This window comes from Zea mays, chromosome 2 (assembly GCF_902167145.1).
Source record: "Zea mays cultivar B73 chromosome 2, Zm-B73-REFERENCE-NAM-5.0, whole genome shotgun sequence".
Classification (NCBI taxonomy): domain Eukaryota; kingdom Viridiplantae; phylum Streptophyta; class Magnoliopsida; order Poales; family Poaceae; genus Zea; species Zea mays.
This window is the reverse complement of record NC_050097.1, coordinates 239,760,665-239,785,529: the sequence shown is the minus strand read 5'-3', so window position 1 is coordinate 239,785,529 and position 24,865 is coordinate 239,760,665.

The following is a 24,865-nucleotide window of genomic DNA, read 5'->3' as shown; positions in this document are numbered from 1 at the left end:
CAAAGATGACAAGCCTACCGACTCGGGCTCGGGCCACAAACGCAAAGATGGAAAGAAGAAGAAGACAAGACGCATCAAGGAGATCGTCTACTACGACGACAGCAATGAGTCCAATTCTTCCCAAAAGGACAACGACGACAACGACTACGAGAGAAGGAAACCGGTTAATTCGAACTTTTCTTTTGACTACTCTCGTATTCCGCAAAGTACAAATGCTCATTTGCTCTCCATTCCACTTGGCAAACCTCCTCACTTTGATGGAGAGGACTACAGATTTTGGAGCCACAAAATGCGTAGTCACCTATTCTCTCTCCATCCGAGCATATGGGAGATTGTAGAAAGTGGAATGAAATTTGATAGCTCGGATAGTCCTATGTTTATCAATGAGCAGATTCATAGAAACACACAAGCTACTACTGTGTTGTTAGCCTCTTTGTGCAGGGACGAGTATCATAAGGTGAGCGGCTTGGACAATGCCAAGCAGATCTGGGACACCCTCAGGATCTCACATGAGGGGAACGACGTCACCTTACTCACCAAAATGGAGTTGGTGGAGGGCGAGCTTGGAAGATTCGCAATGATAAGGGGCGAGGAGCCAACCCAAACATACAACCGGCTCAAGACCCTTATCAACAAAATAAGGAGCTACGGAAGCACGCGATGGACGGACCACGACGTCGTCCGCCTAATGCTAAGGTCCTTTACTGTACTTGATCCACATTTGGTGAACAATATTCGTGAAAATCCTAGGTACACCAAGATGTCGCCCGAAGAAGTCCTTGGAAAATTCGTAAGCGGGCGAATGATGATCAAGGAGGCGAGGTACGTGGACGACGCGTTGAACGGTCCAATCCATGAGCCTCAACCCATTGCTCTCAAGGCAACGAGAAGCAAGGAGGCGCTACCTAGCAAGGTGGCGCAAGTTGAGGCAGCTGGGCTAAATGATGAAGAGATGGCCCTCATCATCAAACGCTTCAAGACGACGCTAAAGGGTCGCAAGGGACAGCCAAGCAAGACCAAAACAAAGGGGAAGCGCTCATGCTTCAAATGTGGTAAGATTGGTCATTTTATTGCTAACTGTCCCGATAATGAAAGTGACCAGGAACAAGGGAGCAAGAGGGAGAAAAAGAAGGCATACAAGAAGGCTAAGGGCGAGGCACACCTTGGCAAGGAGTGGGACTCGGATTGTTCGTCATCCGACTCTGAAAATGAAGGACTCGCCGCCACCGCCTTCAACAAGTCATCTCTCTTCCCCAACGAGTGTCACACATGCCTCATGGCAAGGGAGAAGAAGGTATGTACTCGAGACAGTACTACTTATGATTCTTCTAGTGATGATGAGTCTAGTGATGAAGAAATAGATTACTCTAGTTTGTTCAAGGGATTGGATAGAACTAAAGTAGATAAGATTAATGAATTGATTGATGCCTTGAATGAAAAGGATAGACTCTTAGAAAAACAAGAGGGCCTTTTATATGAAGAGCATGACAAATTTGTAGAGGCACAAAAATCTTATGCTTTAGAAGTTAAAAGAAATGAAATGCTTTCTTGTGAACTATCTTCTTGCCATGAGACAATTTCTAGCTTAAGGAGCATGAATGATGGTTTGAATGCTAAGTTAGAAATAACTAGTAAATCTAACTCCTATGTAGAACATGTTATGATTTGCAAGAGGTGTAAAGATATTGACATTGATGCTTGTAGTGAACACCTAGCTTCAATTTTCCAAATTGAATGATGAATTGGCTAGTCTTAATGCCCAACTTAAGACTAGCAAGAATGAATTTGACAAGCTAAAATTTGCAAGGGATGCCTACACGATTGGTAGACACCCCTCAATTAAGGATGGACTTGGCTTCAAGAGGGAAGCCAAGGACTTAACAAGTCATAAGGCTCCCATCTCCGCCAAGGAGAAAGGGAAGGCTCCTATGGCTAGTAGTGCTAAAAAGAACCATGCGATTATGTACCATGATAGAAGACAGACGTATAGGAGTTGTAATGATTATGATGCTTTTGACTCTCATGCCATGTTTGCTACTAGTTCTTCCTATATGCATGGTAGAGATATGTCTAGAAGATATTTTGTTCATAGGCCTAGGAGAAATGTTGTTAATGTTCCTAGGAAAGTTAATGAACCTTCTACAATATATCATGCTTTAAATGCTTCCTTTGCTATTTGTAGAAAGGATAGGAAGATAGTTGCTAGAAAATTAGGGGCAAAATGCAAGGGAGACAAAACTTGCATTTGGGTCCCTAAGGATATTTGTACTAACCTTGTAGGACCCAACATAAGTTGGGTACCTAAGACCCAAGCCTAAATTTGCCTTGCAGGTTTATGCATCCGAAGGTTCAAGCTGGATTATCGACAGCGGATGCACAAACCATATGACGGGGGAGAAGAAGATGTTCACCTCCTACGTCAAAAACAAGGATTCCCAAGATTCAATAATATTCGGTGATGGGAACCAAGGCAAGGTGAAAGGCTTAGGCAAAATTGCTATTTCATCCGAGCACTCTATATCTAATGTGTTTTTAGTTGAGTCTCTTGGATATAATTTGTTATCTGTTAGTCAATTATGCAATATGGGATATAATTGTCTATTTACAAATGTAGATGTGTCTGTCTTTAGAAGAAGTGATGGTTCACTAGCTTTTAAGGGTGTATTAGACGACAAACTTTATTTAGTTGATTTTGCAAAAGAGGAGGCCAGTCTAGATGCATGCTTAATTGCTAAGACTAGCATGGGCTGGCTGTGGCATCGCCGCTTAGCACATGTGGGGATGAAGAACCTTCACAAGCTTCTAAAGGGAGAACACATGATAGGTTTAACTAATGTGCAATTCGAAAAAGATAGACCTTGTGCAGCTTGTCAAGCAGGTAAACAAGTGGGAGGAGCACATCACACCAAAAATGTGATGACCACATCAAGACCTTTGGAGATGCTTCACTTGGACCTCTTTGGACCCGTCGCCTATCTAAGTATAGGAGGAAGTAAGTATGGTCTTGTTATAGTTGATGACTTTTCCCGCTTCACTTGGGTATTCTTTTTGCAGGATAAATCTGAAACCCAAGGGACCCTCAAGCGCTTCCTTAGGAGAGCTCAAAACGAGTTTGAGCCCAAGGTGAAAAAGATAAGGAGCGACAATGGGTCCGAGTTCAAGAACCTTCAAGTGGATGAGTACCTTGAGGAGGAAGGGATCAAGCACGAGTTCTCCGCTCCCTACACACCACAGCAAAATGGTGTGGTAGAGAGGAAGAACGGGACACTTATAGACATGGCGAGGACGATGCTTGGAGAGTTCAAGACCCCCGAGCGTTTTTGGTCGGAAGCCGTGAACACGGCTTGCCACGCCATCAACAGGGTCTACCTTCATCGCCTCCTCAAGAAGACGTCGTATGAGCTACTAACCGGTAACAAACCCAATGTTTCGTATTTTCGAGTTTTTGGGAGTAAATGCTACATTCTAGTGAAGAAGGGTAGGAATTCCAATTTTGCTCCCAAAGCCGTAGAAGGGTTTTTGTTAGGTTATGACTCAAATACAAAGGCGTATAGAGTCTTCAACAAATCATCGGGTTTGGTTGAAGTCTCTAGCGACGTTGTATTTGATGAGACTAATGGCTCTCCAAGAGAGCAAGTTGTTGATTGTGATGATGTAGATGAAGAAGAAGTTCCAACGGCCGCAATACGCACCATGGCGATTGGAGATGTGCGGCCACAGGAACAAGATGTGCGAGATCAACCTTCTTCCTCAACAATGGTGCATCCCCCAACTCAAGACGATGAACGGGTTCATGAGAGCACCTAGAGGGGGGGGTGAATAGGTGATCCTGTAAAAACTTAAACTTATAGCCACAAAACTTTGATTAAGCGTTAGCACAGTAATTGCCAAGTGGCTAGAGAGAGTCAGAACCCGATAACCACAAGAAAGCAATCACAGAGTTGACACGGTGGTTATCCCGTGGTTCGGCCAAGTACAAAACTTGCCTACTCCACGTTGTGGCGTCCCAACGGACGAGAGTTGTACTCAACTCCTCTCAAGTGATCCAATGATCAACTTGAATACCACGGTGTTCTTCTTTTCTTTTCTCTTTTCCCGTTTGCGAGGAATCTCCACAACTTGGAGTCTCTCGCCCTTACAATTGAGTTTCACTAAGAAGCACGGAGTAAGGTGAGAATGAGCAACGCACACAAGACTCGAAAATCAGAGCAACAACACGCACACAAATCGCAACAAGAGCTCGCAACGCAACACAATGAGTTCACAACTCAACAAGAGCTCTAGATGCTATCACAATGAATCAAATGCGCGGAATCGATGTCTTGGTGCTTAGCAATGTTGTAGGAATTCTTGGTGTCCTCCTCCATGCGCCTAGGGGTCCCTTTTATAGCCCCAAGGCAGCTAGGAGCCGTTGAGAACAAATCTGGAAGGCCATCCTTGCCTTCTGTCGTCGGGCGCACCGGACAGTCCGGTGCACACCGGACACTGTCCGGTGCCCGATTTCTTTCCTTAACAGGCGCAGCCGACCGTTGCTGACCGTTGCAGATCTGGCGCACCGGACAGTCCGGTGCACACCGGACAGTCCGGTGCCTTCTTCCGACCGTTGGCCAGAACACGTGTCGCGCGCAGATTCCGCGGCCGACCGTTGGCTCGGCCGACCGTTGGCTCACCGGACAGTCCGGTGCACACCGGACAGTCCGGTGAATTTTAGCCGAAGTCGCCGGAGAAAACCCGAGAGCGGCTGGTTTGCCCCGCGCTGGTCTGGCGCACCGGACACTGTCCGGTGCACACCGGACAGTCCGGTGCCCCAGCCCGAAGCAGCCTTTGGCTGTACACAGCCAACATCTCCTTTTCTTCTTCTCTCTGTTTCTAACACTTAGACAAATATATTAGTACACAAAACCAATGTACTAAGTCTTAGAAACATACCTTTTACTTGTGATTTGCAACTTGTCCATCCATGGGCATAGATTCACATTAAGCACTTTGTGTTGGCACTCAATCACCAAAATACTTAGAAATGGCCCAAGGGCACATTTCCCTTTCAATCTCCCCCTTTTTGGTGATTTATGCCAACACAACATAAAGCAACTAGAACAAGTTCAAAATCACTTCAAATAAAACAAATTTGAGTTTTATTCAATTTTGGCATATATGGATCATCCTTTGCCACCACTTGGTTTGTTTTTGCAAATCAAACTCAACTCTCTATCTCTAAGTCAAACACACAAGTTGAAGCATAAAGAGAGTCATTCCAAAAGAGATTAATCAAAAGATTTCAAAAACTCCCCCTTTTTCCCATAATCAATATTTCTCCCCACAAGAAACCAACTTTTGACATAAGAGATAATGAAAGAGTTTTGACAAACCAACAAGCTCTATTCTACTAGCTTCTACAAATTTCTCAAGTGGTAGCTGATCCATTTATTGCTTTGGCCTTTATTTTCTCCCCCTTTGGCATCAAGCACCAAAACGGGATCAATCTTGGCCCTTTTAACCCCATTGCCTCACCAAAATCTTCAATTAAGATCAAATAGCAATAAGAGTTCATGAGATGGACTTGGAATTAGTTACCCTCTCATCGGAGTGCAGTGGAAGTCTTTCATGGTCCAAGTCCACCATTCCCTTTCAATTCTCCTTCGAGACTAAATTAAGCAAACTCAACCACATAGTTAGTCTCAAAGGGTCAAGTTGTAACACATCTCCCCCTAAAACTGTGCATCACTTTGCACGGACTTGTGAGGTCCAGGGAGTGCTTGTACAACTTGAGCACCACAGTAAGCAACAAAATGCAGAATGAACATGATCAAAAGCATAAACACATGTATGCTATAATTCAATCCAAGTTCCGCGAATCTAAGACATTTAGCTCACTCCGCAGCCTGCAAAAGGTCTTCTCATCTAGAGGCTTGGTAAAGATATCGGCTAGCTGGTTCTCGGTGCTAACATGAAACACCTCGATATCCCCCTTTTGCTGATGGTCTCTCAAAAAGTGATGCCGGATGTCTATGTGCTTTGTGCGGCTGTGTTCAACAGGATTTTCCGCCATGCGGATAGCACTCTCATTATCACATAGGAGTGGGACTTTGCTCAGATTGTAGCCAAAGTCCCTGAGGGTTTGCCTCATCCAAAGTAGTTGCGCGCAACACTGTCCTGCGGCAACATACTCGGCCTCAGCGGTGGATAGGGCAACAGAGGTTTGTTTCTTAGATTTCCATGACACCAAGGACCTTCCTAAGAATTGGCACGTCCCCGATGTACTCTTCCTATCGACCTTACATCCAGCATAATCGGAGTCTGAGTATCCAATCAAGTCAAAGGTAGACCCCTTTGGATACCAGAGCCCGAGGCAAGGCGTAGCAACTAAATATCTAAGAATTCGCTTCACCGCCACTAAGTGACACTCCTTAGGATCGGATTGAAATCTAGCACACATGCATACGCTAAGCATAATATCCGGTCTACTAGCACATAAGTAAAGTAATGACCCTATCATTGACCGGTATGCTTTTTGATCAACGGACTTACCTCCTTTGTTGAGGTCGGTGTGTCCGTCGGTTCCCATTGGTGTCTTTGCAGGCTTGGCGTCCTTCATCCCAAACCGCTTTAGCAGGTCCTGCGTGTACTTCGTTTGGGAGATGAAGGTGCCGTCCTTGAGTTGCTTCACTTGGAACCCAAGGAAGTAGTTCAACTCGCCCATCATCGACATCTCGAATTTCTGCGTCATCACCCTGCTAAACTCTTCACAAGACTTTTTATTAGTAGAACCAAATATTATGTCATCGACATAAATTTGGCACACAAATAAATCACCATCACAAGTCTTTGTAAAAAGAGTTGGATCGGCTTTCCCAACCTTGAAAGCATTAGCAATTAAGAAATCTCTAAGGCATTCATACCATGCTCTTGGGGCTTGCTTAAGTCCATAGAGCGCCTTAGAGAGCTTACACACGTGATCGGGGTACCGTTCATCCTCGAAGCCAGGGGGTTGCTCCACGTACACCTCCTCCTTTATTGGCCCGTTGAGGAAAGCGCTCTTCACATCCATTTGGAACAACCTGAAAGAATGGTGAGCGGCATATGCTAGCAAGATACGAATTGATTCTAGCCTAGCCACAGGAGCAAATGTCTCCTCAAAGTCCAAACCTGCGACTTGGGCATAACCTTTTGCCACAAGTCGAGCCTTGTTCCTTGTCACCACCCCGTGCTCGTCTTGTTTGTTGCGGAACACCCACTTGGTTCCCACAACATTTTGCTTGGGACGAGGCACCAGTGTCCAAACTTCATTGCGCTTGAAGTTGTTTAACTCCTCTTGCATGGCCAACACCCAGTCCGGATCTAGCAAGGCCTCTTCTACCCTGAAAGGCTCAATAGAAGAGACAAAGGAGTAATGCTCACAAAAATTAACTAATCGAGATCGAGTAGTTACTCCCTTGCTAATGTCACCCAGAATTTGGTCGACGGGATGATCCCTTTGAATCATCGCTCGAACTTGGGTTGGAGGTGCCGGTTGCGCTTCTTCCTCCATCACATGATCATCTTGTGCTCCCCCTTGATCACACGTCTCCTGTTGATGAACCTGTTCATCGTCTTGTGTTGGGGAATGCACCATAGTTGAGGAAGAGGGTTGATCTTGCTCCAAGTGTTCCTGTGGTCGCACATCACCAATCGCCATGGTGCGCATAGCGGCCGTTGGAACATCTTCTTCATCTACATCATCAAGATCAACAGCTTGCTCTCTTGGAGAGCCATTAGTCTCATCAAATACAACGTCGCTAGAGACTTCAACCAAACCCGATGATTTGTTGAAGACTCTATACGCCTTTGTATTTGAATCATAACCTAACAAAAACCCTTCTACAGCTTTGGGAGCAAACTTAGAATTTCTACCTTTCTTCACTAGAATGTAGCACTTGCTCCCAAATACACGAAAGTAAGATACATTGGGTTTGTTACCGGTTAGCAGCTCATACGACGTCTTCTTGAGGAGGCGATGAAGGTAGACCCTGTTGATGGCGTGGCAAGCCGTGTTCACGGCTTCCGTCCAAAAGCACTCGGGGGTCTTGAACTCTCCTAGCATCGTCCTCGCCATGTCGATGAGCGTCCTGTTCTTCCTCTCTACCACACCATTTTGTTGTGGTGTGTAGGGAGCGGAGAACTCGTGCTTGATCCCTCCCTCTTCAAGGAACTCCTCCACTTGAAGGTTCTTGAACTCGGACCCGTTGTCGCTCCTTATCTTCTTCACTTTGAGCTCAAACTCATTTTGAGCTCTCCTGAGGAAGCGTTTGAGGGTCCCTTGGGTTTCGGATTTTTCCTGTAAAAAGAACACCCAAGTGAAGCGGGAAAAGTCATCAACAATAACTAAACCATACTTACTTCCCCCTATGCTCAGATAGGCGACGGGTCCGAAGAGGTCCATATGCAGCATCTCCAAGGGTCTTGATGTCGTCATCACATTTTTGGTGTGATGAGAGCCTCCCACCTGTTTCCCTGCTTGACAAGCTGCACACGGTCTATCTTTTTCGAATTGAACATTAGTTAGACCTATCACGTGTTCTCCCTTTAGAAGCTTGTGAAGGTTCTTCATCCCCACATGTGCTAGGCGGCGATGCCACAGCCAGCCCATGCTAGTCTTAGCTATTAAGCATGCATCTAGACCGGCCTCTTCTTTTGCAAAATCAACTAAATAAAGTTTGCCGTCTAATACACCCTTAAAAGCTAGTGAACCATCACTTCTTCTAAAGACAGACACATCTACATTTGTAAAAAGACAATTATATCCCATGTTGCATAATTGACTAACAGATAGCAAATTATACCCCAAAGACTCAACTAAAAACACATTAGAAATTGAGTGCTCATTAGAAATTGCAATTTTACCTAACCCTTTTACCTTGCCTTGATTCCCATCACCGAATATGATTGAATCTTGGGAATCCTTATTCTTGACGTAGGAGGTGAACATCTTCTTCTCCCCCGTCATATGGTTTGTGCATCCGCTGTCAATAATCCAGCTTGAACCCCCGGATGCATAAACCTGCAAGGCAAATTTAGGCTTGGGTTTTAGGTACCCAACTCATGTTGGGTCCTACAAGGTTAGCACATATATCCTTAGGGACCCAAATGCAAGTTTTATCTCCCTTGCATCTTGCCCCTAACTTCCTAGCAATTACCTTTTTACCCTTTCTACAAACAGCAAAGGGAGCATTGCATGCGTAATAAATGGTGGAAGTTTTGTTCACAACTTTTCTAGGGACATGAGCAACATTTCTTTTAGGAACAACATTTCTCCTAGTAACATTTCTATCATCCACATATGAAGAACTAGGAGCAAACATGGCATGAGAATCATAAACATATGAGTCAAAATCATTACAAGCATTTCTAGCATGTCTCCTATCATGGTACATAAAGGCATGGTTCCTTTTTGCACTACTAGCCATAGGGGCCTTCCCTTTCTCCTTGGCGGGAATGGGAGCCTTATGGCTTGTTAAGTTATTGGCTTCCCTCTTGAAGCCAAGCCCATCCTTAATTGAGGGGTGTCTACCAACCGTGTAGGCATCCCTAGCAAATTTTAGTTTTTCAAAATCACTTTTGCTAGTCTTAAGTTGAGCATTAAGACTAGCCACTTCATCATTTAGTTTTGAAATTGAAACTAAGTGTTCACTACAAGCATTAACATCAAAATCCTTACACCTAGTGCAAATTGTAATGTTTTCAACACAAGAGTTACTTGCTACTTCTAGTTTAGCAGTTAAAGCATTAATTTCACCTTTTAAAGAAGAAATGGTTTCATTACAAGTAGAAAGTTCACAAGAAAGTATTCCATTTCTTTTAACTTCTAGAGCAAGTGAATTTTGTGCACTAACAAATTTATCATGTTCTTCATATAAAAGGTCTTCCTGTTTCTCTAAGATTCTATCTTTTTCATTTAAGGCATCAATCAACTCATTAATCTTAGCTATCTTAGTTCTATCCAATCCCTTGAATAAACTAGAGTAATCAATTTCATCCTCACTAGATTCATCATCACTAGAAGAATCATAAGTATTCGCATTACGAGTGATTACCTTCTTTTCCCTTGCCATGAGGCAAGTGTGATGCTCGTTGGGGAAGAGGGCCGATTTGTTGAAGGCAGTGGCAGCGAGTCCCTCATTGTCGGAGTCGGAGGAGGAGCAATCCGAATCCCACTCCTTGCTTAGATGCGCCTCGCCCTTGGCCTTCTTGTAATTCTTCTTCTTTTCCCTCTTGTTTCCCTGTTCCTGGTCACTATCGTTATCGGGGCAGTTAGCGATAAAATGACCAATCTTACCGCACTTGAAGCATGAGCGTTTCCCCTTTGTCTTGTTCTTGCTTGGCTGCCCCTTGTGACCCTTCAGCACCGTCTTGAATCTCTTGATGATGAGAGCCATCTCTTCATCATTGAGCCCAGCCGCCTCAACTTGCGTCACCTTGCTAGGTAGCGACTCCTTGTTCCTTGTTGCCTTTAGAGCAATAGGTTGAGGCTCGTGGAGTGGACCGTTCAACGCGTCGTCGACGTATCTTGCCTCCTTGATCATCATCCGCCCGCTCACGAATTTTCCAAGAACCTCCTCGGGCGTCATCTTCGTGTACCTGGGATTCTCACGAATATTGTTTACGAGATGAGGATCAAGAACGGTAAAGGACCTTAGCATTAGTCGGACGACGTCGTGATCCGTCCATCGCGTGCTTCCGTAGCTCTTTATCTTGTTGACAAGGGTCTTGAGCCGGTTGTATGTCTGGGTTGGCTCCTCCCCCCTTATCATAGCGAATCTTCCAAGTTCGCCTTCCACCAATTCCATTTTGGTGAGCATGGTGACGTCGTTGCCCTCGTGAGAGATCTTGAGGGTGTCCCATATCTACTTGGCATTGTCCAAGCCGCTCACCTTATTGTACTCTTCCCTGCACAGAGATGCTAAGAGAACAGTAGTAGCTTGTGCATTTTTATGAATTTGTTCATTAATAAACATAGGGCTATCCGAGCTATCAAATTGCATTCCACTCTCTACAATCTCCCATATGCTAGGATGGAGAGAGAACAAGTGAGTACGCATTTTGTGGCTCCAAAATCCGTAGTCCTCTCCATCAAAGTGAGGGGGCTTGCCAAGTGGAATGGGGAGCAAATGCGAATTTGAACTTTGCGGAATACGAGAGTAGTCAAAAGAAAAGTTCGAATTAACCGGTTTCCTTTTCTCGTAGTCGTTGTGGTCGTCGTCCTTTTGGGAAGAAGAGGATTCGTCGCTGTCGTAGTAGACGATCTCCTTGATGCGCCTTGTCTTCTTCTTCTTCCCATCTTTTCGCTTGTGGCTTGAACCCAAGTCGGTAGACTTGTCATTCTTCGGTTCGTTGAAGATGGACTCCTTCTCGTTGTTGTCGACCACCATCCCCTTTCCCTTAGGATCCATCTCTTCGGGCGATTAGTCCCTTTCTTGAAGAGAACGGCTCTGATACCAATTGAGAGCACCTAGAGGGGGGGTGAATAGGTGATCCTGTAAAAACTTAAACTTATAGCCACAAAACTTTGATTAAGCGTTAGCACAGTAATTGCCAAGTGGCTAGAGAGAGTCAGAACCCGATAACCACAAGAAAGCAATCACAGAGTTGACACGGTGGTTATCCCGTGGTTCGGCCAAGTACAAAACTTGCCTACTCCACGTTGTGGCGTCCCAACGGACGAGAGTTGTACTCAACTCCTCTCAAGTGATCCAATGATCAACTTGAATACCACGGTGTTCTTCTTTTCTTTTCTCTTTTCCCGTTTGCGAGGAATCTCCACAACTTGGAGTCTCTCGCCCTTACAATTGAGTTTCACTAAGAAGCACGGAGTAAGGTGAGAATGAGCAACGCACACAAGACTCGAAAATCAGAGCAACAACACGCACACAAATCGCAACAAGAGCTCGCAACGCAACACAATGAGTTCACAACTCAACAAGAGCTCTAGATGCTATCACAATGAATCAAATGCGCGGAATCGATGTCTTGGTGCTTAGCAATGTTGTAGGAATTCTTGGTGTCCTCCTCCATGCGCCTAGGGGTCCCTTTTATAGCCCCAAGGCAGCTAGGAGCCGTTGAGAACAAATCTGGAAGGCCATCCTTGCCTTCTGTCGTCGGGCGCACCGGACAGTCCGGTGCACACCGGACACTGTCCGGTGCCCGATTTCTTTCCTTAACAGGCGCAGCCGACCGTTGCTGACCGTTGCAGATCTGGCGCACCGGACAGTCCGGTGCCTTCTTCCGACCGTTGGCCAGAACACGTGTCGCGCGCAGATTCCGCGGCCGACCGTTGGCTTGGCCGACCGTTGGCTCACCGGACAGTCCGGTGCACACCGGACAGTCCGGTGAATTTTAGCCGAAGTCGCCGGAGAAAACCCGAGAGCGGCTGGTTTGCCCCGCGCTGGTCTGGCGCACCGGACACTGTCCGGTGCACACCGGACAGTCCGGTGCCCCAGCCCGAAGCAGCCTTTGGCTGTACACAGCCAACATCTCCTTTTCTTCTTCTCTCTGTTTCTAACACTTAGACAAATATATTAGTACACAAAACCAATGTACTAAGTCTTAGAAACATACCTTTTACTTGTGATTTGCAACTTGTCCATCCATGGGCATAGATTCACATTAAGCACTTTGTGTTGGCACTCAATCACCAAAATACTTAGAAATGGCCCAAGGGCACATTTCCCTTTCAGTTCATCAAGAGGAGGCGAGTGATCAAGGGGGAGCACAAGATGATCATGTGATGGAGGAAGAAGCACAACCGGCACCTCCAACCCAAGTTCGAGCGATGATTCAAAGGGATCATCCCGTCGACCAGATTTTGGGTGATATTAGCAAGGGAGTAACTACTCGATCTCGATTAGTTAATTTTTGTGAGCATTACTCCTTTGTCTCTTCTATTGAGCCTTTCAGGGTAGAAGAGGCCTTGCTAGATCCGGACTGGGTGTTGGCCATGCAAGAGGAGCTTAACAACTTCAAAAGAAATGAAGTTTGGACACTGGTGCCTCGTCCCAAGCAAAATGTTGTGGGAACCAAGTGGGTGTTCCGCAACAAACAAGACGAGCACGGGGTGGTGACAAGGAACAAGGCACGACTTGTGGCAAAAGGTTATGCCCAAGTCGCAGGTTTGGACTTTGAGGAGACTTTTGCTCCTGTGGCTAGGCTAGAGTCCATTCGTATCTTGCTAGCATATGCCGCTCACCATTCCTTCAGGTTGTTCCAAATGGATGTGAAGAGCGCCTTTCTCAACGAGCCAATCTAGGAGGAGGTGTACGTGGAGCAACCCCCTGGCTTCGAGGATGAACGGTACCCCGACCACGTGTGTAAGCTCTCTAAGGCGCTCTATGGACTTAAGCAAGCCCCAAGAGCATGGTATGAATGCCTTAGAGATTTTTTAATTGCTAATGCTTTCAAGGTTGGGAAAGCCGATCCAACTCTTTTTACTAAGACTTGTGATGGTGATCTTTTTGTGTGCCAAATTTATGTCGATGACATAATATTTGGTTCTACTAACCAAAAGTCTTGTGAAGAGTTTAGCAGAGTGATGACTCAGAAATTCGAGATGTCGATGATGGGCGAGTTAAGCTACTTCCTTGGGTTCCAAGTGAGGCAACTCAAGGATGGAACCTTCATCTCTCAAACCAAGTACACGCAAGGCTTGATCAAGCGGATTGGGATGAAGGACGCCAAGCCCGCAAAGACTTCGATGGGAACCGACGGACACACCGACCTCAACAAAGGAGGTAAGTCCGTTGATCAAAAAGCATACCGGTCTATGATAGGGTTGTTGGGGGCCTTCGGCCTACGAAGGTCCTCAAAAACAGGATTTAACAGTATTTCTGGAGTTTAATGTGTGAACAGGTATCTTCGGACTCAAGTCGGTATCACAGCAGACCAGAATAATACGAAGGTTGATACAGTGCCGAAGGTGTGAGCAGGAAAGCTTCGGCATGGTAGCAACAAAATGAAACCGACTTAAAGATGAAAAGGCTATTCAGACCTTGATAGATTACTATAGAATTATTATCAAATGTAAAGGACATGAATGTAATTTTGTATGGGTTGTGTCCCGTGCCTATAAATAGGTGAACAGTACCCCCGTACTGGACACGCTGATTTGGCATTCGCTTTTGCGTCACGCTTGTACTTTCATCTCCTTCAAGTTGAAGGTACATTTGTAATTCAACGTTATTTCTGTTTACGCATGATAGTAATATATAATTGTTTGTGTTGTCCTTTATATTCCTTACAATTCATCTTTCGTCACTGTATAGTGCATTTATGAAGGTACGCCCTTCATAACCTTCGTCCGAAAACCATTATATCCTAAGGGGAATAATGCTTCGAAGGACGAAGGACTTTACCGATTAACATTTTCTATGTTGCCTTGTTCTTGACTCATAGCCTTTGAGAACAAGTCCCCAACATTGGCGCCCACCTCCGGTGAACTCACTTCCACACTCTGAGTTTTCTGAACACCTTCGGCGATCATAAACCTTCGTTATGGCGCCGAAGAAAGCTTCAGCAACTGGCACTGCAGCTCTTCAACCGCTGGACCACAATCAGGAGACTGTCTCTCTTCGGGAGGCTCGAAGCCAGAAAAGGAAGGCTGTCAGCCCGACACCACCGGAGGACGAGATAGATCAAGAAATCAGAGACATGGAGATGCTTCATCAACAGGTGCAGAGGAAGAAAGAGAAGATGGCCAGGCTAGCTGAACTGCAAAGGCAGATAGACGAAGCCTCTGAAGAAGTTCGTCATCTTGCTCAGGATGAGCAGCACCGAAGGCCTCAGCACCAAGACCTTCATCAGGAGGGTTTCCTCAACGAAGATGACTGGTATGATAATTTCCATCATGGGAATTTTGTTTTCGATGATGCTTCTCCTCTGTCCGCTGAGCTGCAGGCTACACCTTGGCCTCCGTCCTACAAGCCGCCTCAACTTCCCGTATTCGATGGCCACTCAGACCCGAAGCAGTTTTTGATGAGCTACGAAGCAACAGTATCTTCGTATGGTGGCAATGCTGCAGTTATGGCCAAATCTTTTGTTATGGCTGTCAGGAGTGTTGCTCAAACCTGGTATTCCTCCCTTCGACCAGGAACGATCACTTCATGGCAAAAGCTGAAGGACTTGTTGTTAACTAGCTTCCAAGGGTTTCAGACGAAGCCGGTTACTGCTCAAGCTCTATTCCAGTGCACCCAGGATCACGAAGAATACCTTCAGGCGTATGTCCGGAGGTTCTTGCGTTTGAGGGCACAGGCACCAACGGTGCCCAATGAAATTGTCATTGAGGCCATGATCAAGGGGCTTCGGCCAGGACCGTCAGCTCAGTACTTCGCTAGGAAGCCTCCTCAAACTTTGGAGAAGCTGCTCCAGAAGATGGACGAGTACATTCGGGCCGATAATGATTTTCGCCAAAGAAGGGAGGAGGCTTTCAGGTTTTCTGAAATGACCAGGGGCTTCGGAGGAAGGTTCTATCCGAGGCACGTTAGATCAATTCATAACTCTACCCAAAATGATGATCGAGGGAGCCAACAGCAAAGGCCACAGTGTTCCTCACAGGCTTCGGGGCAACAGCAAGGCTCCTTCCGACCACCAGCTCCAAGAGGCAGAGGCGCTAGGGGCTTCGGCGGAAGATTTGGAGATCAACCAAGAAGAATCTTTTGTTTGTTTTGCGGTGAGAACAAAGGCCATACCACCAGGATGTGCCATGTTACCATCCAGAAGCAAAAGGAAATAGCCGAAGCCGCAGCACAACAAACTCAGCCGAAGCAGGTCATGCATACTGCTTCGTATCATTCGCCCTACATCCCAGAATATGTGGGCAACCACCCTGCAGTTTCTGTTGCTTCGGCGAATCAACCTCAAGCTTCCTGGCAACAGCCTCCGCCTCCACCTCCGCTGCAACAAGGCCAGCAGCCAGAAGGGAGCCAGTATGCTCCACACCAAAGGGACTTCAGAGAGCAGTCCGAAGCTCGTACAGTCAACAGCACTATGCCAGAGTCAAAGCACATCTATTGACAAATATCCTACCTTAATAGCAGTCTTTCTTATTCAGTCTTATTTTCTGTGTAATAAAGGACATTGTTTAGATTTCATGTACATAGTTTCGTTGTTTGCCACAAGGAAAATATATTTTCTTCACAGGCCTAAGTTGTTGAAGTTTAAAGATTTGTGATAACAAAGAGGACCTTCAAATTATCGAAAATTCTTCGAAGCAACAAAAAGTCGTTCTAAGGAACGCAGAGTAAGTTTGCCGAAGCCACAAAAAGCCGCTCCAGAAGGAGTGCAGTGTAAGTTTTCTGCTCCAAAGTCGTTCCAAAGGGAATGCAGAGCATACAGCGAAAAGTCAACGCTGATACCGCCTAAGTAAAAGGCGAAGCGCGAAAAGTCAACGCGAATACCGCTGAAAGTAAAAGGCGAAGAAGCTCCTAAGGGAGGCTTACAGCGAAAAATAAACGCTGATTCCGCTAAAGTAAAAGGCGAAGAAGCTCCTAAGGGAGGCTTATAAAAGATTATGTGTTTTATTGCAGGGATGTGTACGTATCTTCGGAATAAACATCACCTCACATAACATAACATCATCGCATCATTTCGCATAGCATAAGCATCATACATCATGTTGCATATGGCACAAGAGGTGGATACAATATCGATCTACAGAAGAATGTTTTGAAAAAAGGGAAAAATCATAATGTCACAAGGAGATGCATTATTGATCGCCGGAAGTGTAGCTTCGGAAAATATCTTCACGAAGCCTGGATATTATTCATCAGAACACTGGATATTGTTGTGACAAAGAAAAATTCTTCTTCACGAAGCATGAAAAGAAGGGAAGGTGTTTTTTCGTCAAAGACTCAAAAATGGTACGTGTAAAATTTCATGCATCGTAAAGAGCTGAACAATAAAAACAGGTATATTACATTCAGGGTTACAAAATGTTACAGTATATTACATTTCAGAAGTTTTTACAATAATACTTAATCTTCTCTCAAAACGACTTCTGCAGCCTCGTTCAGGAGACGATTAACAACTTCATCCATGATAGCTTCAGCCATCTCTTTAATTTCGTTGTCTCCTTTAGGGGAAGGTCCCGAAGACGCTTTCGTAGGATCTGAAGGAGGATAGGATACGGCTACATTGCTATTACAAATTGCGAACGAAGTTTAAAATCAAAAATTACAACACAATAAAACCATCAGTTGATACCTATTTGCCCTTCGGGCTCTGCGCTTCTTTCAGCAGCCTCAGCCACTTCTCTAGCATCGTGAATGCCCTTTTCACTTTTTCGAATAATTTCTCCGGCCATTTCTCGGCCACCATTATCCCAGATATCGGTGAAAAATTTTCCACCAACCATGCTAGCTTCGGCCGAAGGATCTCTTGCATCTTCGAAGGACAAAGCAGCTTCAGATTGCGCTAAAATTTTTACATGTTCGCAGCCCTTTTTCTCTAAAATGGTGGCAATTCCTCTGGCACCCGAGAAAGCACATATATCTCCACGGCTATTCAAAATTTCCTCGAAGGCCTCAGCTTCGTGGTCGATCCATTCGATGGGACCTTCGGGATTGCCTCTTGTGAAGTTTTCTTCGCTTGAGAATGCGCCGACTCTAGCGAAGCTAGCTTTTAACTTCTTAACACACTCTATAGATTTGTTATAGCATCTCTTCTTGGACGAACGAAGCTCTTCAACAGTTCCTTCTAAGTGATCTGCCCATTGGTCGCTGAGTTCTCGCTTTGTTTCTTCAAGTATGCGTTCTTCCTTGGCTCTGGCCAGTTGTTTCCGAAGATCTTCAATTTCGCGCTTCTGAGCTTCAGCTTGACCTTTAAAAGCAGCTTCGTCTTCCTTTATTTTATTTATCAATGAGTGTAATATTTTATCTTTTTCGAGACCTTCGTTCCTCAGTTCAATTACTTCAGAACGAAGGTTGCTCAGGGCTATAGCACACCCTTCGTCTTCAGCATCTTTCTGTGCCCTGAGGGCATTGCTAAGTATCAGGCCCTACAAAGAGAAATATGTGTGCGTCAATAGATTTAAGTAAATGAAAAATTTTGGTCTCAACGAAAAATACAAAGATCCCATTTGTTGCACCTTTAAGCTATTATAGGCCAGGCTGTCGGCCAGATCGTTCTTCGACAGCACCGAGAGCCCGTCTTCTAATGTTGGGAATCCGAAGCTCTTGCTCATCTCCCGACAGACAGAAATCTCCTTGCTGTCAGGGAGACAATACAAAAAGTCTTCTTCTCCACTGCCATTGAATATTAACGCCCCCTTTGGATACTTCAGTTTTTGGGCGTAGTGCTGGGCCTCTTGCTCTTCTTTTTCTGATAGTTTTTTCCCCGAAGCATGACGAACAATATAGTCACGGACTTTGGAGGATGCTTCGGGGGCAATGACACCGATTTCTTCAACAAAAGTTGGCTCTGTTATTTTTTCTTCCTCAGTTTCCAAAGATTTTATCTTCGCGGGCTCTGAGGACCCAGCTTCGGCTTCAGTTTCTTGCTCTTGAGCTTTAGTATCAGAAATTTCAGTTGTTGCTTCAGGAATGGCAGCAGTCTTCTTCGGAGGTGTGCTTGAAGATTTAATTGTTTCCAGTACATCTAGCACATTAGCCATTCTCTTTCTTTTCGGAGTCACTGCTGGCACTTTTTGATTTTTTACTGTCTCAACATTTGCTGCAGGACTCAAAACTTTTGATGTTTTTTCTTCAGTTGGTTTTTTCACTTCTTCCATTTTTTCTGTGGATGGCGCTTCGGCCATCTCTTTGGTTTCTGATAACAAAATCTTCGGTTCTTTCAATTATATCCTTGTTGGCGCTTCGGCCATTTCTGCAACTTCTGGCAGCAAGGTTGGTTTGGTTGGCTTTTCAGCCTCGGTGGCCGAAGAAGTTTCTCCGGTGAACTCGGGCACCGAAGCTGGTTCAGTATAGCGCGGCCGATGTGTGAGGACCTTTATCCTTTTTCTTTTCGGTTCTGGCTCGCTAGGAGCAGTTGCAGCTTCTTCTTTTGCAGAGGTTGTGTTTTTTCTCTTCTGCCCTCGAATGGGGTAACGATAGTCAGGGTAGACGAACCTGATTGCATCAAACACCCGATTCAGCCTCTTCTTTTTTCGGCCTCCGAAGGCTGCTGACAGTGCAGTATCTTCGGCCTTCGAATAAGCCCCAAGCAGTTCATCACTTAAATTTTCAATGCTTTTTAACCAGTCATCATCTGGCTCAACGAATTTATCTCCGAACTTAAAAGTGTACTTCAGCCTGATAAGTCCACCTTCGTCGGCCTCTTTTATGGTTTCTTGCGGCATTTCCCATTTCTCCGCGAGCGGCCATACCCTGAAGGCAATATGCTCTTGTACTAAATCTCTCGTTCCAATAAAAGAACAGACAGCGCCGAAGGCTCTCTGGCATTCTTCGACAGCTTCATTCATTTCAACCTTCGGCCTCCGAAGGCCGAAGCTTTGCCAAATAGGGCGCATAATTATACCTTTGATATAGTCTCGTGCCTTCAGATCATTTTTCACATAAAACCATTCTGTCATCCAGTCGCCGGGCCATCTCTTCCGAAAGGTTGGCACGGGACAGCTTGACCCAGACCGAGAAACAAAATTGTAGCAGCCAAAGTTATTGTGATACTGTTCCTTACCCCAAGGTTTTGTCTCGTATGATAATTCGTGTATGTTGCAGAAGCTTTTCGCATTAGGTTCCAGACCTTGGCTTCTCACGGCCCATACGAAGGTATTCAGCCTTATGATTGCCTCGGGGGTAAGTTGGTGAAGATAGACTTCGAATATTTTCAGCACCTCTACAACGAAGCTTCTCAAGGGAAATCGCAGTCCAGCTTTCAAAAAGCTTCGGTACACTACGACTTCATTCTCTTCAGGGTGTGGACAAGTCTTCTCCCCTTCGTCGGCCCTCACAACGGACAAATCCCGGAAATACCTTCCTCTCATATTGACAAGATGATTCTCTTTGATAGTTGATTTACCATAAACTGAATGGCTTGGTCGCCAAGGGCGATCTTCGGAGTCTTCACCACCACTATCCACATCATAACTGTCGCTGTCACCGGTATCTTCAGACAAACCTTCCAGAATCTCCTTGGTGATTTTTTCTGTGTTGGTCTTCGACATCGCTATAAGAAACCCCAAGTTTTTCTCTTCGTCAAGACTCAGCTTCATCTCAGCAGCAGCCTTCTTATCTTCAGACATCTTCGGAAGCACTAAAAAACTGTTTTCAAAGCCGAAGCTTCAAAACTAAAAGCTCAGCAAATCTTAGTGCACAAGAGCTAAAAATTGAGTGAGCGGGAGCAGATGGCAAGAGAGCGTGCCAAATGAGTTTGCGGTATGACCGTATTTATACGCCCAGTGCGTTGAAAATTGAAAGACCCCGCTTGTCAGTGAATGTTGCTATTCTAGCAAAGGGAAGGTGTTTTTTCGGACCTTCGGCGTAAAGCCTTCGTCCATGTCGCAATCTAAATTTATTATTTTAAACAAATTAATATTGTGAGGGGCTACTGTTGGGGGCCTTCGGCCTACGAAGGTCCTCAAAAACAGGATTTAACAGTATTTCTGGAGTTTAATGTGTGAACAGGTATCTTCGGACTCAAGTCGGTATCACAGCAGACCAGAATAATATGAAGGTTGATACAGTGCCGAAGGTGTGAGCAGGAAAGCTTCAGCATGGTAGCAACAAAATGAAACCGACTTAAAGATGAAAAGGCTATTCAGACCTTGATAGATTACTATAGAATTATTATCAAATGTAAAGGACATGAATGTAATTTTGTATGGGTTGTGTCCCGTGCCTATAAATAGGTGAACAGTACCCCCGTACTGGACACGCTGATTTGGCATTCGCTTTTGCGTCACGCTTGTACTTTCATCTCCTTCAAGTTGAAGGTACATTTGTAATTCAACGTTATTTCTGTTTACGCATGATAGTAATATATAATTGTTTGTGTTGTCCTTTATATTCCTTACAATTCATCCTTCGTCACTGTATAGTGCATTTATGAAGGTACGCCCTTCATAACCTTCGTCCGAAAACCATTATATCCTAAGGGGAATAATGCTTCGAAGGACGAAGGACTTTACCGATTAACATTTTCTATGTTGCCTTGTTCTTGACTCATAGCCTTTGAGAACAAGTCCCCAACAAGGGTCTTTACTTTATTTATGTGCTAGTAGACCGGATATTATGCTTAGTGTATGCATGTGTGCTAGATTTCAATCTGATCCAAGGGAGTGTCACTTAGTGGCTGTGAAGCGAATTCTTAGATATTTAGTCGCTACGCCTTGTTTCGGGATCTGGTATCCAAAGGGGTCTACCTTTGACTTGATTGGATATTCAGACTCCGACTATGCTGGATGTAAGGTTGATAGGAAGAGTACATCGGGGACGTGCCAATTCTTAGGAAGGTCCCTGGTGTCGTGGAGTTCCAAGAAACAAACTTCTATTGCCCTATCCACTGCTGAGGCCGAGTACGTTGCCGCAGGACAGTGTTGCACGCAACTACTTTGGATGAGGCAAACCCTCAGGGACTTTGGCTACAATTTGAGCAAAGTCCCACTCCTATGTGATAATGAGAGTGCTATCCGCATGGCGGATAATCCTGTTGAACACAGCCGCACAAAGCACATAGACATCCGGCATCACTTTTTGAGAGATCACCAGCAAAAGGGAGATATCGAAGTATTTCATGTTAGCTCCGAGAACCAGCTAGCCGATATCTTTACCGAGCCTTTAGATGAACAGACCTTTTGCAAGTTGCGTAGTGAGCTAAATGTCTTAGATTCGCGGAACTTAGATTGATTTATAGCATACATGTGTTTATGCCTTTGATCATGTTCCTTATGCATTTTGTTGTTTACTTATGGTGCTCAAGTTGTACAAGCACTCCCCGGACCTTACAAGTCCATTTGCAAGTGATGCACAAATTTAGGGGGAGATATGCTACAACTTGATCGTTTGAGACTAACTGTGTGCTTGAGTTTGCTCAATTCAGTCTCAAAGGTGGTTTGAAAGGGAAAAGGTGGACTTGGACCATGCAAGACTTCCACTGCACTCCGATGAAAGAGTAACTTTTCAAGTTCATCTTTGCACTCTTATTGCCTTTTTACTCTAGGTTGAAGATTTTGGTGAGGCAATGGGGTTAAAGGGCCAAAATTGATCCCGTTTTGGTGCTTGATGCCAAAGGGGGAGAAAATAAGGCCAAAGCAATAAATGGATCAGCTACCACTTGAGAATTTTGAAAATAATAGAATAGAGCTTTTGTTTTGTCAAAATACTCTTACTGGCTCTTTTTGTCAAAAGTTGGCTTCTTGTGGGGAGAAGTGTTTATTATGGGAAAAAGGGGGAGTTTTTGAAATCTTGAATCAATTTCTATTGGAACGACTCTCTTCATGTCTTAACAAGTGAATTTGACTTAGAGATAGGAAATTGAGTTTGATTTGCAAAAACAAACCAAGTGGTGGCAAAGAGTGATCCATATATGCCAAATATGAATCAAAACTATATTGAGTTTTCATTTGCATTGATATTGCACTTGTTCTAGTTGCTTTATGTTGTGTTGGCATAAATCACCAAAAGGGGGGAGATTGAAAGGGAAATGTGCCCTTGGGCCATTTCTAAGTATTTTGGTGATTGAGTGCCAACGCAAGTGCTCTTGTGTTGATTTATGCAATGTGGTGGACAAAGTGCAAATCATGTCAAAAGGTATGTTTCCAGACTTAGTACATTGTTTTATGGACTAATGTATTGTGTCTAAGTGCTGGAAACAGGAAAGATTGAATTGGAAATGAGATGGCTCTGCTCTGTCAAAGTCTGCTCAGTCTGGGTGCACCGGACAGTGTCCGGTGCGCCAGGCTGGCTCGTGCGAACTCGCTGCTCTCGGGATTTCATCGGCGGTGTACGGCTATAATTCACCGGACTGTCCGGTGTGCACCGGACTGTCCGGTGAGCCAACGGTCGGCCAGGCCAACGGTCGGCTGCGCGATCTGCACAAGACACGTGGCCAAGCCAACGGTCGGGAGGGAGCACCGGACTGTCCGGTGTGCACCGGACAGTGTCCGGTGTGCACCGGACAGTGTCCGGTGCGCCAACGGCTCCCAGGCGCCAACGGTCGGCTTCGCCAGGGAAGGAAAGAAATCCGCACCGGACAGTGTCCGGTGTGCACCAGACTGTCCGGTGCGCAAGGCGACAGAAGGCAAGATTTGCCTTCCAGGAATGCTCTCAACGGCTCCTAGCTGCCTTGGGGTTATAAAAGGGACCCCTAGGTGCATGGAGGAGTACACCAAGCATTCTCTGAGCATTACTAAGCACTAAGACATCGATTCCGCACTTTTGATTCCTTGCGATAGCAATTAGAGCTCTAGTTGAGTTGTGAACTCATTGAGTTGTGTTGTGAGCTCTTGTTGCGACTTGTGTGCGTGGTGTTGCTGTGATTTCTTGTCTTAAGTGTGTTGCTTATCCCTCCCTTACTCCGTGCTTCTTTGTGGTCATCTAAGTGTAAGGGCGAGAGGCTCCAAAGTGTGGAGATTCCTCGCAAACGGGATATAGTAAAAGCAAGCAAAACACTGTGGTATTCAAGTGGGTCTTTGGACCGCTTGAGAGGGGTTGATTGCAACCCTCGTCCGTTGGGACGCCACAACGTGGAGTAGGCAAGCGTTGGTCTTGGCCGAACCACGGGATAAACCACTGTGCCATCTCTGTGATTGATCTCTTGTGGTTATTGTGTTTTGTTGAGACTACTCTCTAGCCACTTGGCATTATTTGTGCTAACGCTTAATCAAGTTTTTGTGGCATTAAGTTTAAGTTTTACAGGATCACCTATTCACCCCCCCTCTAGGTGCTCTCAGAAAGGACAAGAGCATGACCGACTCGCGTCGTACCCGTGTCGACGAGCGTCGGTCGGCTCGCGGCTGCGACCATGAGCGGCAACAGGTTGGAGAGGAAGAACAGGGTGAAGGCTGGGTAGATGAACGGGACGTCCGACGACGGCGAAAACGATGGTGCACGCATGATGTGAAACGTCCTCGTGGACGTGAACGTGCAATAGCCACTGCGCGAGTCGGTATTGGGGCCGGTGTCGGACGAATACGGGGAGGAGACGCATGCTCCTACGCTCTCTGCTAAGAATGGGGTGGCGCGGAGGTGAAGGCATGAGGGGAGAGAGAAAGAAGTAGAATGGCGAACGAAGCGGTGGCAACTGAGGCGAGTACCATCATTATCGTGCGGAGGTATAGATGGCCAAATGGGTCGTGATTAGCGAGCTGGCTCGAGGCACGACCCATTTAATAGTGCCTGGGCCAACCCGACACGAGGGTCGTGTGGGGCTTGGGTCGTAGCCTCGGCCCGTAGTGTTGGCCCGGCTCGACACGATTATTTTTTTATTTTACAAAAATCATATATACATATGTACAATTTATATTCAATATTATAAACACTTGAACATGATGTTGAATTGGTTAAGGCTGCCCGCAGCCATGCACTGGGAAGGGCACGCTAAAGTTTTAGCGCAAGGCAATACGCTGCAGCGGGAACTGAAAACGGCACTGGAAACTGCATGCACCGCGGCGGTACGCCACTCCTAGCGCTCGTACGGTGCTGCTCTATCCACTGTGCACGAGGACGGCAGCCGATGCCGCGCCCGCCTGGTTGGACCACGTGGAGGACGTGTAGTGTGTTCCCAGGGATAGGGTTAGATATAGAGTAAATATGAGTGCGGAGAATTGTGGTATAGAGTAAAGAATCTCGCTGATCAGGATAGAATATTATTTTTAGAGTAAAAATTTAGGGTTGTACGAGTGTGGATAGCCTAAACAACTTTGACTAGTGTCTTCCGCCCTTATTCC